Here is a 12,320-nt window from a genome sequence, read left to right on the forward strand (position 1 = left end):
TATAGAAATTTTCCATTGTGTGTGTGTCTTAACTTCCTGCTCTCTAGGGCTGTGTTTGGCAGTTCTTTCTCTATTAAGGGCAAATGAGAAGTAATGAGTTCAAAGGGTGAAAATGACCAGGCAAACCATGACCTCTGATGTCACAGGAAAAGAAAAGTGGGGGAACCCAACAACAAAATCAAGTACATGTGTGGACCTAGCAAATGACTCCAGCATATTGTCCATGCTGTTGGAATGTGGCATGACTCAGTGCTACTTTTTTAGTGACTTAAATGAAGGCCTGGAAATTCACACCTTTTATTAAGAGAGGCCTGAAGGAAATATATCTACACAAAACGACTTGGTGAATGCCTCCTATTTGTGGGGAATAAGATGTTGGAACCTTGAGAACTCTTCAAATGGAATTGGGCTTTTGGCAACAAAACAATTCATTCTTTTCAGCTGTATACAACCTGTAGTAATTATATCTTCCATGAGCCCCAGCTTAGACTTTGCCCCAAAGGCTTAACCCATGGGATTAACTCTGTGCATTTGCAAGACAGGCCCTAAACCCACTCTAGCCAAACTATCTACCAATCATTTAACAATTTCCTTTAAGTTGGCTTTAAACTGACCTTTAACTGCTTTAGTGTGACCAAAACAACAACACTCATTAGTTCCTAGGCAAGGCATAGGCCAACATGGGATGCATATCGAGACCCCCACCCATCTCAAAACCACAAAGACAGTGGGTGGGGGAGGGGTGGGGATGGACAGAGAGTGAGGGAGGGCGGGGGAGGGAATGTGTGGGAAGAGGTGGGGGAAGGACTGAGGGAGAGAGTACTAGGAGACTGAACTGAATTGGGGGGTTGGGGAGGAGCATCTCTGGGAAGAGCTAGAAACCTAGGACAATGGGAACTCCCAGGAATCTATGAGGGTGACCCTAGCTAAGACTACTAGCAATGGGGGATAAGGGTCTTGAATCATCCACTTCCTGTAAACAGGCAAGACTTCTAATGGAGGGACTGTGATACCAATCCAGCCACAAAACCTTAGACCCACAATTTGTCCTGCCTACAGGATGTGCAGGAGTAAAAGATGAAACAGAATTTGAGGGAAAGGCCAACCAATCACTGGCCCAGCTTGAGACCCATATCAGGATGGGAAGCCCACTGCTGACACATTGATGATACTCTGTTATACTTGCAGATGGGAGCCTAGAGAGGCTTTATCCAGGAAGTGATGGAAACATATACAGAGACCCGCAGCTAAACATTAAGTGGAGCTTGGGGGAGGAAGGGTTGAAGAATCCAGAGAGGCCGAGGACACCACAAGAAAACCTAGAGTCAACTAACCTGGGCCCATCGAGGCTCACAAAGACTGAACTGCCAACCAGAGAGCATGCATGGGATGAACCTAGGCCCTCTGCACATATGTAAGAGTTATGCAGCTGGGTCAACATGTGGACTCCTAAAGTAGGAGCAGGGTCTATCTTGGACTACACTGTCTACCTTTGGATCCCTTCCCCCTAACTGGGCTGCCTTGTCTAGCCACAATAGAAGATACACCTAGTCTATTGCAACTTGGTAATGTCGAGGCTGGTTGATACTAGGAAAGAAAGGAAGGAGCAGGGGAGGGGACAGGAGAGGGAAAGACTGGGAGGAGAGGACTGAGGCGGAAAGTAAATAAATAATTAAAAAAAAAAAAAACCCAACCTATAAAACCAAATGATTGCAAAGCCTCCTTTCCCATGTGTCACCGAAAAAGCAGAGGTGCAAGTGGTCATGGTGGTCGGTGCCTTTAATTCCAGCATGAGGGAGGCAAAAGCAGGCACATCTCTGTGAGTTTGAGGCCAGCCTGGTCTACAAAGTCAGTTTGGGACAGCCAAGGCTGGTGACGCTGAGAAACCCTGCCTCAAAAAAACCAAAAAACCCAAACCAAAACCAACCAACCAACCAAACAAACAAACAAACAAACAAAGCAGAGGTGCAAGGGAAAGACAGCTTTGTATAGTTTGAGGGTAGAACATTAAACCTACACACACAACACCAGCAGGCCAGACCTGCTGCAACAGAGAAACTGAACATCAGAGACACAATGGCAATGCTTCATCACGTGGTTAAGCCAATATTTTCTGTTTCATTCAAAAAATCTCATCATTTGAAGCAGCTGCTGTTTCTCACTTGACTTGATGACCTACCCCCCTTCGATAATAATACAGGATAATCTAAATTTGGTTAGTTCAAAAATCTATTTTTGGTACAGGCCCATGTATTTCCAATTAATGAATTCTAGCTCTGACAGGATTTCTGGTTCGCTTTTAGTAAGATAATCAAGAAGGGAGATGTAAGCTGCTTTCTGGAGAATAAAAGAAGCCATGTTATACCAGCTATAGCCATGAATGGCTTCAAGAAGTCAGGTATATAGTCTTCCCAAGCCCACCAAGAAACAAACTGGAAAGCTGGGTACAGTGGCTTACTGTCCTCATAGACATCTGAAAATAATGTGTGAAGTTGAAGAAAACCTTGGGTACAGAGTAACCTTAAGGCAAGTGTGTGCTGCAAGAATCCCTGTTTCTCTGTCTGTCTCTGCTTGCCTGTCTGTTTATCTCTGTCTTTTATCTGTCTCTCTGTCTCTGTCTCTCACACACACATACACACATACACACACACTCCGGATGACACCCAGAGGGGTGAGAACAAAAGCCAAGGCCAGCATAATGTGGCCATGGATAAGGTTAATGGATTTTCTGGGGCTGGTAGTTTCTGCTCCTGCCTTATATGTCATCCCTTCTCTGGTCTGTAAACCTGACCAAATCTCTCCAACCATGCTCAGCCTCTTGGATTTGAACTTCCAGGTGAATAGTTTACAAAAGTTGATGTCTAAGTCCAAAGATTTCAAGTTAGTCAGGCTTAGTCACTGAGGGAAGGATCACCAACCATCTAAAGGTGAATTTCCTCAAAAGCAGACAGAACATTTCTCGCTCCTGCAAATTATGTACAAGCAAAGAAGCTGCTACATCATGGGGGAAGCACAGCGGAGAGAAATGTCACGGTAGGTGACATGGACCTTAGAAACACATTATTAACACATCATTCTCTCTCTGCTCAAATTTATATGAAAATAACACTCACCTGAGATGTTTTGGGAAAGGCACAAAAAATGGGCAGCCTGCCTCTGAGCAGGACGCCAGACCTAGGAAGTCTGGGCTGATATAGGGAGGTACAATCTGGTACAGTCTGGCCAGCCCTGGTAGAAACCCACAAAGAACAAGGAATAGTGGAGGAGTAGCCAGGGAACAACCTGAGGGAAGGAGGTTTGTGGCCAGAAGACAGGGATGCATGTGCCTGGTCAAAGGTCACTTCTGCTAACATCAGAGAAAGGAGGTGTGGCTTGCATGTGGGAAACAGAAGGGTGTGACAAAACCTCTCCAGCAAACAGTGGCAGAGGCTTCGTTCGGATGGCTGGGGGCTGCTGAGCATCTGCAGAGAAACCAAGCAGCTTCTAGTGATATTTAGGTGGGATGTATCTTTGGTCAACCCTGGATTTCAAAGTAACAACAGCAACATAGTATATATTAATTTACAGAAGGAGCTTAGCTTTGAAATACTCCCATTTTGCTCTAACGGAGTTGGATGCAGGCTGCCTTGATCCTGAAACCCCAAACCTGTGTATCTGCATCTGCATCCCTGTGATAACTTTGTATAACAAATCACTAGGTATTTTCTGCTGTTGAGCTGACTTCTGGATCCTCAGGAGGGGCACTGGAGGAGGTTAAAACAAAGCCTGCAGACCTAACTTTGAAACCTCCCCTTCAATATTCTTTAGTAAAAACTCAGCTCCATTACCAAACTCACAGATAGACTCCCTGCTCTCCCCCTGGCCCCTGCAACTTAGCATTTGTGGAAAAGAAACAGTAGAAGCCAGCAACAGGAATAGCCATTCATCTGATGCTGACTGCCCTCACCTTAACTTGTAACTTGGTCCTGGGGTAAACAAAACATCAGCCTGAAATAGTTTCAGGCTTTGAAGGTTCCCAATTTACAAAACACCAAATAAACAAGAGACCCCTCCCCGCCAAACAACAAGAACAACAAAACCTTCCACAGCACAAGATAATATTTTGACACTGAGTAAATATGACAGTTTCTCTATTCCCAGTGGAAGCTGTCTGCACTGAAACGCTCAGGGACGGGTGAGGCCATGCAGTGTCACACACAGACAGAAAAGCCTGAGTTTAAATCTCAACTCTGCTGCTTACTACCGTGTGATCTTGTTACTTTAATCTCCCTCAGTACTTATACCATATGGTTACTATGTTGACTATATGAAATGGTACATGGAATGAGGATCATATTGGATAACAATGTCATGCATAAATAATCTATAAGGTGGGATCAAAACACTCCAGTATAGTGCAGATCCATGAAGGTTTGTGTTCCTTTAAGAGGAAGCTGACGAGCGTAAAGGGCATGTCCCACATGAAATTCATTTAAAAGTATTCCATAACATGATGTCACGTAGAACCTCTGTTGCAGGTAAACATGATTTCTGTCAATGGCTTCCAGGTAATCATTAAACTCCACATAACAGGCTGTTTAAAAACTAGACACTTGTTCAGCATTCCTTCCTCAAGCTTAAACTGATATCTTCTTAGTAAAAAATTTAAGATGAATTTGCCAGGAAAAACTTCCCCAGAATGCTATAAGCCACACACAGCTTTCTCTCGTTTCTCTTCAATTCTCGCCACTGATCTCAGAACTGAATGAAAGACAACATCTTTAAGAAAATACTGAAGACTGCCACAAACCCATAAACAAAAGAACCCTGTTCAAGCAAACTGCACTGACCCTTCAAAACCTTTGCTAAACTACAAGGTTAAACAGAAACAGGCTCACAGATTACAGATCTGTAGATCAGAGACAGTCCCAGTGGAATCAAAAGGGGATCTTTAAAAACAGAGCAATTCCAATAACAATGAGATCACTTTCAAAGCAGCATGCAAGAAGTTCCTACAAAACCTCTCACTCCAGTTCCTCACTGGAGTGAATACATTAAACAGATCGCAAGGGAGAAAAGGATACAATCTGTGCCTCAGCCTGGACAGAAGATTCTCAAAGGATTGCAGTCTGTTTTAAAGGCAGATCAGATCTTACCTTGCATCTTCCATGGTCTGTTCTTTCCTAGAAGAAACTTTCTAGACTCGCAGAGACCTCAGAACCACCCATCTGTCGGATGCTTCCAGCTCTGTCTGTCTTCATGGTGACTAAATGCTATGCTTTGCTTTCTTACAGAAGGAAGCCTTTAGTTAAAACATGTGGTTTAAAGGAGCAATAGCCACCCCTGTTAAAACTATTTCATGGACATTCAGAGGTATTGCTTCTCTCTGAGAGTTAAGGCTGCAGGAATGCATTTTCCCTGTCCCGGAAATCAGCCTAACGAAAACCAATGCTGAGCAAACGAGAAACGTTCCTTCCCTGTGTGCTGTCTGGCAGAAACTGCAGCCAGATCAAGGAAACACGTGATGTTTATAAATACAATATGGCTCATGTTGTCATAACCTCTCAATGACAAAAAAAAAAAAAAAAAAAAGTGTGTAAGAAAAAGACAAGTGGCCATGCAGCAGGGAAGATGAGATTTGCGCCCCTTGAAAGCTGCCTATTTGATGTGCATGTAGCCCTCCTGCATCTGAAAAAATGAAGACCTGAGAGCACAGTGGGAAGAAGTGGGGGACAGACTCTGCATTAAAATGTTAGTCACTGAAGTGAGAGTAACTCCTCCTCATCTGTGACATGGTCATCCTAAAGACACAGGTGACTAGGGTATCCTGGAGCTCACTGATCATAACCAAGACCCACAGTGTTCACTGACAATGAGAGAATGAAGGGCTAGTTCCACACAGTCTGGAGCTGATGAGAAAGAAAAACAACAGATGTTGACCTCGGAGTGGAGTTTCTGATCTCCTGGTTGACCAGGTCTGGAAGCGGTGGCTATAACATCTGTTTTGTTTACTGTTACAACTTCAGGACCCACAGAAAGCATGGTTGGTGGATAGAGCTGGTTCCAGAGCTCTGGGGGGAGAAAGATCTGCGGCATTTTATAACAGTGGGGTGATGCCCACTTTTGTAAAACCATGATGCTTAGTTTAAAGGCAAATTTTGTGTTCAGGAATTATGCACACAGCAATATGCAGTTTCTTACTTAGGTTTGTTTACTGGGGAGCTAGCTTACTTTCTAACGAAGGTGAGTCAACTCCTGGAACTCCCTGTTTTGAGGGGGATAAAGGCTGACAAATGTGCATTTATCACCATCACTTGCTGCATCTGAGAAAGCCAGACTCCCTCATACAGTTATTTTCATCTTAAACTCCAGGGAAAATAACCATTGTCATATTCCAGTGATGGAATGGAGACAACAAGAAGGTAAGCAGGCATACTTGCTTCTTACTGGGAATGGGCTGAAAACCACCAACAGCCTCATTTACAGACCATTGTATTGACCTTAGTAGATAAAGCATTACCAGGACGCTCGATAGGAAAATGCTGACCTAAGTAATATTTTCCATGACTGCATTTAGTAAGGATCTATGCAGAATGAGATACTGAGAGAGCCACAGGGAGTCTGAAGATGAATAAAACAGGGACTTGGTCTCTGAAGAATGCAGTGTTCAGAAGACTATGTCAGTAACTACAGCTAGGCAAGAGAGAAGAGCGTGCTAAGAGGATGGGGGTGAAGGGGTATCCATGAAAGTTGTAAGAAAAAACAGTGATGTGGAAAAGGAAGGGAATGAAAGGTTTGGTGATAGAGAGAGTCACTCCTGAGCTAGGTCTTCAGGAAATGATAGCTCACAAATGTGGAGATGACCCACAGCCACTGATGATGGGGACCAAGGAGATGGTGATGACCACAGAGGCGATCAAAAGTCAGCTCTTGAGTTCTGCCTGGCTCTGCATCCAGCTTCAACTCTAAGTACTAGATGGGCTGACTAACTATTTTCTCCTGTGTGTTGTGTGTGTGTGTGTGTGTGTGCGCGCGCGCGCGCACCACACTTGCACATGCATGTGCACACACAGATTTCTTTCTCATGGTATGAAAATCAAATAGGAGTGAATACAATCAAAATACTGAACAAGGTGCAAGGTGCAGAGTTGGCGAATCGTGAACATGAGTTTCTAATACCAATGCCACTAAACAGGTAGAAGGACTGGATGGCTCGAGCAGAGTCCACTAACAAAAGAACAAAGTAAGGGGTATGTTTTCTGATGCTTCCGTGTCTCTTCTCTTCCATTCCTACAGTGTTATCTGAGTCCTCCCAAATCCAAAACTTCCATCTCAACTAGAACAGTCTGGTAGTCTCCTCTTCATCCTCCCTGTACGACTCTCTCTTCCCTCCCTCCCTCCCTCCCTCCCTCCCTCCCTCCCTCCCTCCCTCTTTGTTTCTTTGTGCTGTGATTGTCTTTTGTGTCATCATCAGAGAACAGGATGGGATAAAGGAAAAGAAGTAGATGCCATGGAGAAGATGTGCACTGTGTTTAAGAAACAAATGAATGAGCTGGGCGGTGGTGGCGCACACCTTTAATCCCAGCACTTAGGAGGCAGAGGCAAGGGGATTTCTGATTTCAGAGGCCAGCCTCGTCTACAGAGTGAGTTCCAGGACAAACGGCTACACAGAGAATCCCTGTCTTAAAAAACAAAAACAAAAACAAAAAAACACAAAACAAAACAAAAAAAAAGAGAGAGAAAGAAACGAACGAATGGATGAAATATTATTTTCTGTGTTTTGACACCTCACTAGGAATAACATTTCACAACTTGTAAAATGTATATGTAAATATGAAGGAAGGAAAGCTTGGGCTGAGTACACAGAAGCTGGAAGAAGCAGGCTCAGAGCTGGTATCTGGTACCTGCCAGCTGCGTGAGCTGAGGAAAAGCTTCCTTGGCCTCTGATTTAGAATCTGAGAACACTGGAGTCAGCACACCTATTTTACAGAGTTATTGACTTGAACCTCGTTAAAATATAACGTACTTTCTCATGCTGCTTACTCCACAAACACAGGAAAGTCTGTGATTCGACATCAGGAACAATGGCAACCATAAAGCACTATTTATGCCTGCATAGATTCTGCAGAGGAACTAATAACACTCACATGAATTATTATAATTCTGTAAGAAAAAAATAAAAGGCAAGTGGAATATCTGACAAGAGGAAGAAGAAAAACAGTGACATTAAAGAGGGAGACCAGGAACAACGCCAGCACACAAACTACAGCCTGCAAATGCCTGCACTCTTGCTGTGGGTGGGCCACAAATGTAATTCTAAGCTTTGGAATAGCAATACAAAGAAGGAAAATGATCATGTACAAGGCTCCCAGTGTCCACATGATAAAAATAAACCAGGAGAAGGGAACTATTCTTGGGAATGAGACTGGGGATATTTTTACAGCAGGTCTTCACAGAGGATGGAAAATGAACATCACAGCATCTGTAGCATCGTAGCACTTCTTGTCCTGGGCCACACCCGCACTCCACGCTCACTGCCCCTGCAGATGCCACACTGGCTTTCCAGGAGATATGGAGGAGAGCGTGTTATGATCTGTGCCTTTAAAAGACATACCATCTGTGGGACAAGAATGTGTCTGCTTGCCCCTGAAAGAGCATTCGGAAGCTTTGCATGGTGAGCAGTCTTTCATGTAAGTTCTAAAAGCAGTTCTTAATTTTAATTACTTCTTTAAAAAAGATTTATTATATGTAAGTATACTGTAGCTGTCTTCAGACACTCCAGAAGAGGGCATCAGATCTCATTACGGATGGTTGAAAACCACCATGTGGTTGCTGGAATTTGAACTCAGGACCTTTGGAAGAACAGTCAGTGCTCTTAACCATTGAGCCATCTCTCCAGCCCAATGTTAATTACTTTAAAAATATTTTACTGTGGGAACTTTAAAACATAAAAAGAAGGAAAAAACGTAATGAAATCCTATTACTGTTTTAAGGTTTTCAATGCTGATTCCTCTACTTTTTTCTTCCATTCTTAGAGTGGTTTTAAAGAAAACGTCATTCACCGTGTCTTTTTTTTTTTTTTGGTTTTTCGAGACAGGGTTTCTCTGTGTAGCCCTGGCTGTCCTGGCACTCACTTTGTAGACCAGGCTGGCCTCGAACTCAGAAATCCGCCTGCCTCCCGAGTGCTGGGATTAAAGGCGTGCGCCACCACGCCGGCTTCACCGTGTCTTTTAACATGTAGGTACTTTAGTAAGCTTCATTGTTTTAAGCCATCCTGTTACTGTAACACACACAGTTACCAGTTATCCCTTAATATCTTCTGTTAAAACTTTCCAAATGGCTTTGTAGCTGCCTTACAGTTGGCTCATTGTCTTCTGGATGGACAGCCAGCCTCGTAGCACAGCCTTAAAACCTGGAGCACCTCTGTGCTTTCACATGCTGGTAGTTTGTTAGAGGAAGGAGTGAGAAGGCTGTACTTCAATGTATAAGAGGAGAAGACTTAGTCCATTTTGTGTTACTATAGCAAAATATATGAGGGTTGCATTTTTTTTTTTCTGGGATGCAGGTTGCTGTTGGCCCTCACCCTCATTCTGTTGGCTAGGACATCCAGATAGCATGGTGCAGGTGAATGTTGAGGGAAAATCTGTTAAAACAATATGGCAAAGGAGCAGAAAGGGTGTTGGTCATGTAACGAAGGCACTGAGCATGAAAGTGGCATCGCTCTATGATAACCATGGCTGCCATAACTGACGTGTTTGGGAACTAAATGAATCCATTTTGCATTGGTTCCCTGAGGTCCCAATCACTTCTCACTAGACCTCTAATCATCCATTTCTCGTGACCATGACATTGCAGGTCCCATTTCTGATACACAAGCCTTTATTGAATACACTCAAATCATAGCAGGCAGATATATATGGAGACATAGCGTCCCTCCAGATACCAGGAACAGGAAACACTTGACATGGGAAGAACAGAGAGGCTGTGAAATGTGAGCACTGCAGTTAAAGCAGTGGAAGTAAGCCAAGCAGCTTGACCAGCGTGCTAGCTAGCTTCCTGCTCACAAGCACGCTGTTCCTCTAGCTAAGCAACTGCTTAACAAAAACAAGTATTTGTCAGCGATACAGATACGGACCTACACAAATGTCTGATTCAAAGTTTCATCTTAAGGATTAAATGAAATTGTACTTGCAAGTGCCTAATAAAAGCTTACAAACTAGCATTTAAAAAATTTTAATACAGGCAATGCCAAAGGGTTGTAACAGAAAGGTCTACTGAATAAGGGAAGCTAGAGTGTTTGGATGTAGGCAAAGAATATAGCCATGGTGTGGAATGGAAGCCATTGGTTTCTAAGGAGACCCTTCATTGGTGTCAAACACAAAGCTCAAATAGAAAACAACTGGAAAGCAGCAACTGACTTGGGTATTGGTGGCTAATTCTGGGGAGTGTGTCCTAAATGCAAATCTAGCCGTCCTCTGCACTCAATTAAAAGATTAAACATAGCTGAGTAAGATCCACAGTAGGCAGAAATCATTTCACAATGACAGCAGAGGATCCTGGGAAATAATATTAATGTACACAAGAAATAGAGAAGCCCCAAATCATAAGATAACCATCAGGATTAGTAAACAGAAAAGCAAAAGTCCCCTTTGAGAGTCCCAAAACAGAATGGGTGACACTTGAGGTACATATAATTTGTGAATAAGTACACATAAGTTATTCAGGAGGACCTGCCCCATTTGATGGGGCCACTGCTCCAGGAATTAAGTTATCAAACCTACCTGATGTAAGGAACAAAAACCATGTGACTAAATTAGATTGGGGTGCTATACACCCATGTGGAAAGAATCAGCAGGCTCAGAAGTCCAGTTAGGTTTGTTCAGTTCTAGCAAAGAACAAGTCTCATTGGACAGAGAGGCCTCAGCAATGCTCGGCTACATGTTAAGGGAACAACTAGATGCCTGCTTCCCCACCAAAATAAATTCCATGTACACTCAGAGGCCCATAACCTCAGAGTTAATACTTTGGTCTAACTTGCTTCCTGGGCTACCCCATTCAATCATAAAAGTGCTCTGGAAGAACTGCCTGTAACCTACAGATGCATAGTCTGACATTTCTTCTGACTCAAAGGCAAGGTATTAAAGTCCTTGTTTAAGAAAAATCGCAGAGGTCATTGCAGAATGCAGGCATTACTGCTGCAGCTTCTCCGCTTGTTTTTTTTTTTTTTGGTTTTTCGAGACAGGGTTTCTCTGTGTAGCCCTGGCTGTCCTGGAACTCACTCTGTAGACCAGGCTGGCCTCGAACTCAGAAATCCTCCTGCCTCTGCCTCCCGAGTGCTGGGATTAAAGGCGTGTGCCACCACGCCTGGCTTGCTTTTTTTTTTTTTTTTTTTTTTTTTTTGGTTTCTCCGCTTGTTTTAACTCATGTCTTTTTCATATGTATGTTTATTGGTAAGGAGTAGCCAGCCTTCATGTCTGGCCCACGCTGTCTCTGGAGGCTGGTGAGTGAAGTCCAAAGACATTTGGGAAGCTACTGTGTCTGGTGCCTGTTGTAGGGACTTGGTCTGGTGCTGCTTATATTCAGATGCTAAATTCTGTACAAAGTGATGCTATATAACCTTGCTCTCCAAATTAATTGGCCATTAAAAGACTAAAGCCTGTGATTGAGCAGTAGACAGAAGTGGATGAGTTTTCAGTTACCTGGCTAGAGGTCATAGGAGAAATCAGGAAAGGTAAAAAGAACATGGAGGAAGAGGACAAAACCACCTCGTGAGGAGATGGACCATGAGAACATGGCCAGAAGAAACAGCAAGTGACAATTGGCTGGAATATAAGTTAAAAGAGGTTCAAAACCTGCCCAATCTAGGCTTACAGCTTATAAATAAAATACCTGGATTGTGTGTGTTTTATATGGGCTAGCTAGAATTTCATTCCCGTTGCAGCATTCGGATGTTTATCACTGAACCTCTTCAAGGCCACACTCACAGTACCAACACACCAGAGGACATAGTGCGCCTTGGCCTCCCATGCAGCTTGGTTTAGTCTACAATAGCAATCGATCCTTGCTCTGTTCCTTTGTGTTCTTCACCGCAAACAGTGAAGTCTCACAGCTGGACCACAGGCAAGGCTTAGCAAAATGCCCAGCCCTCCCAGCGATGCAGCCCTACTCACTGGAGAGAAGAAACAGCTCCAACCCTCAGAGCCTAAGGATGAGCCTCTGAAAAGTTTCCACGTTTTTAAAAAGTTTCTAAAATCTGGGAATAGGGTCTCAGTTATAGGCTTCAGACATAATGTTTCTGAAAGAGCTTTTTACATTTCTCCTTTCTGAGTAATCGTTACTAA

The 12,320-nt window shown here is 43.5% G+C and overlaps 1 protein-coding gene across 18 annotated transcripts in view; it reads right to left on the reverse strand.

The window, feature by feature from the left end:
• The window catches only part of Kiaa1217 (KIAA1217 ortholog), a 470,681-nt gene that overhangs the window by 82,882 nt on the left and 375,479 nt on the right, over window positions 1-12,320 (reverse strand). Inside the window, exon 1 of one of the 18 annotated variants that reach the window (XM_029470033.2) lies at window positions 5,136-5,492. The exons of the other annotated variants lie outside the window; for them this stretch is intronic. The gene's annotated coding sequence lies outside the window, so the exon portion shown is untranslated. Of the gene's footprint in view, window positions 1-5,135; window positions 5,493-12,320 lie in introns of those variants that run through there. 18 annotated transcript variants of the gene reach the window in all.

This window comes from Mus caroli, unplaced genomic scaffold, assembly GCF_978045245.1.
Source record: "Mus caroli unplaced genomic scaffold, Mus_caroli_1 scaffold_2, whole genome shotgun sequence".
Lineage (NCBI taxonomy): Eukaryota > Metazoa > Chordata > Mammalia > Rodentia > Muridae > Mus > Mus caroli.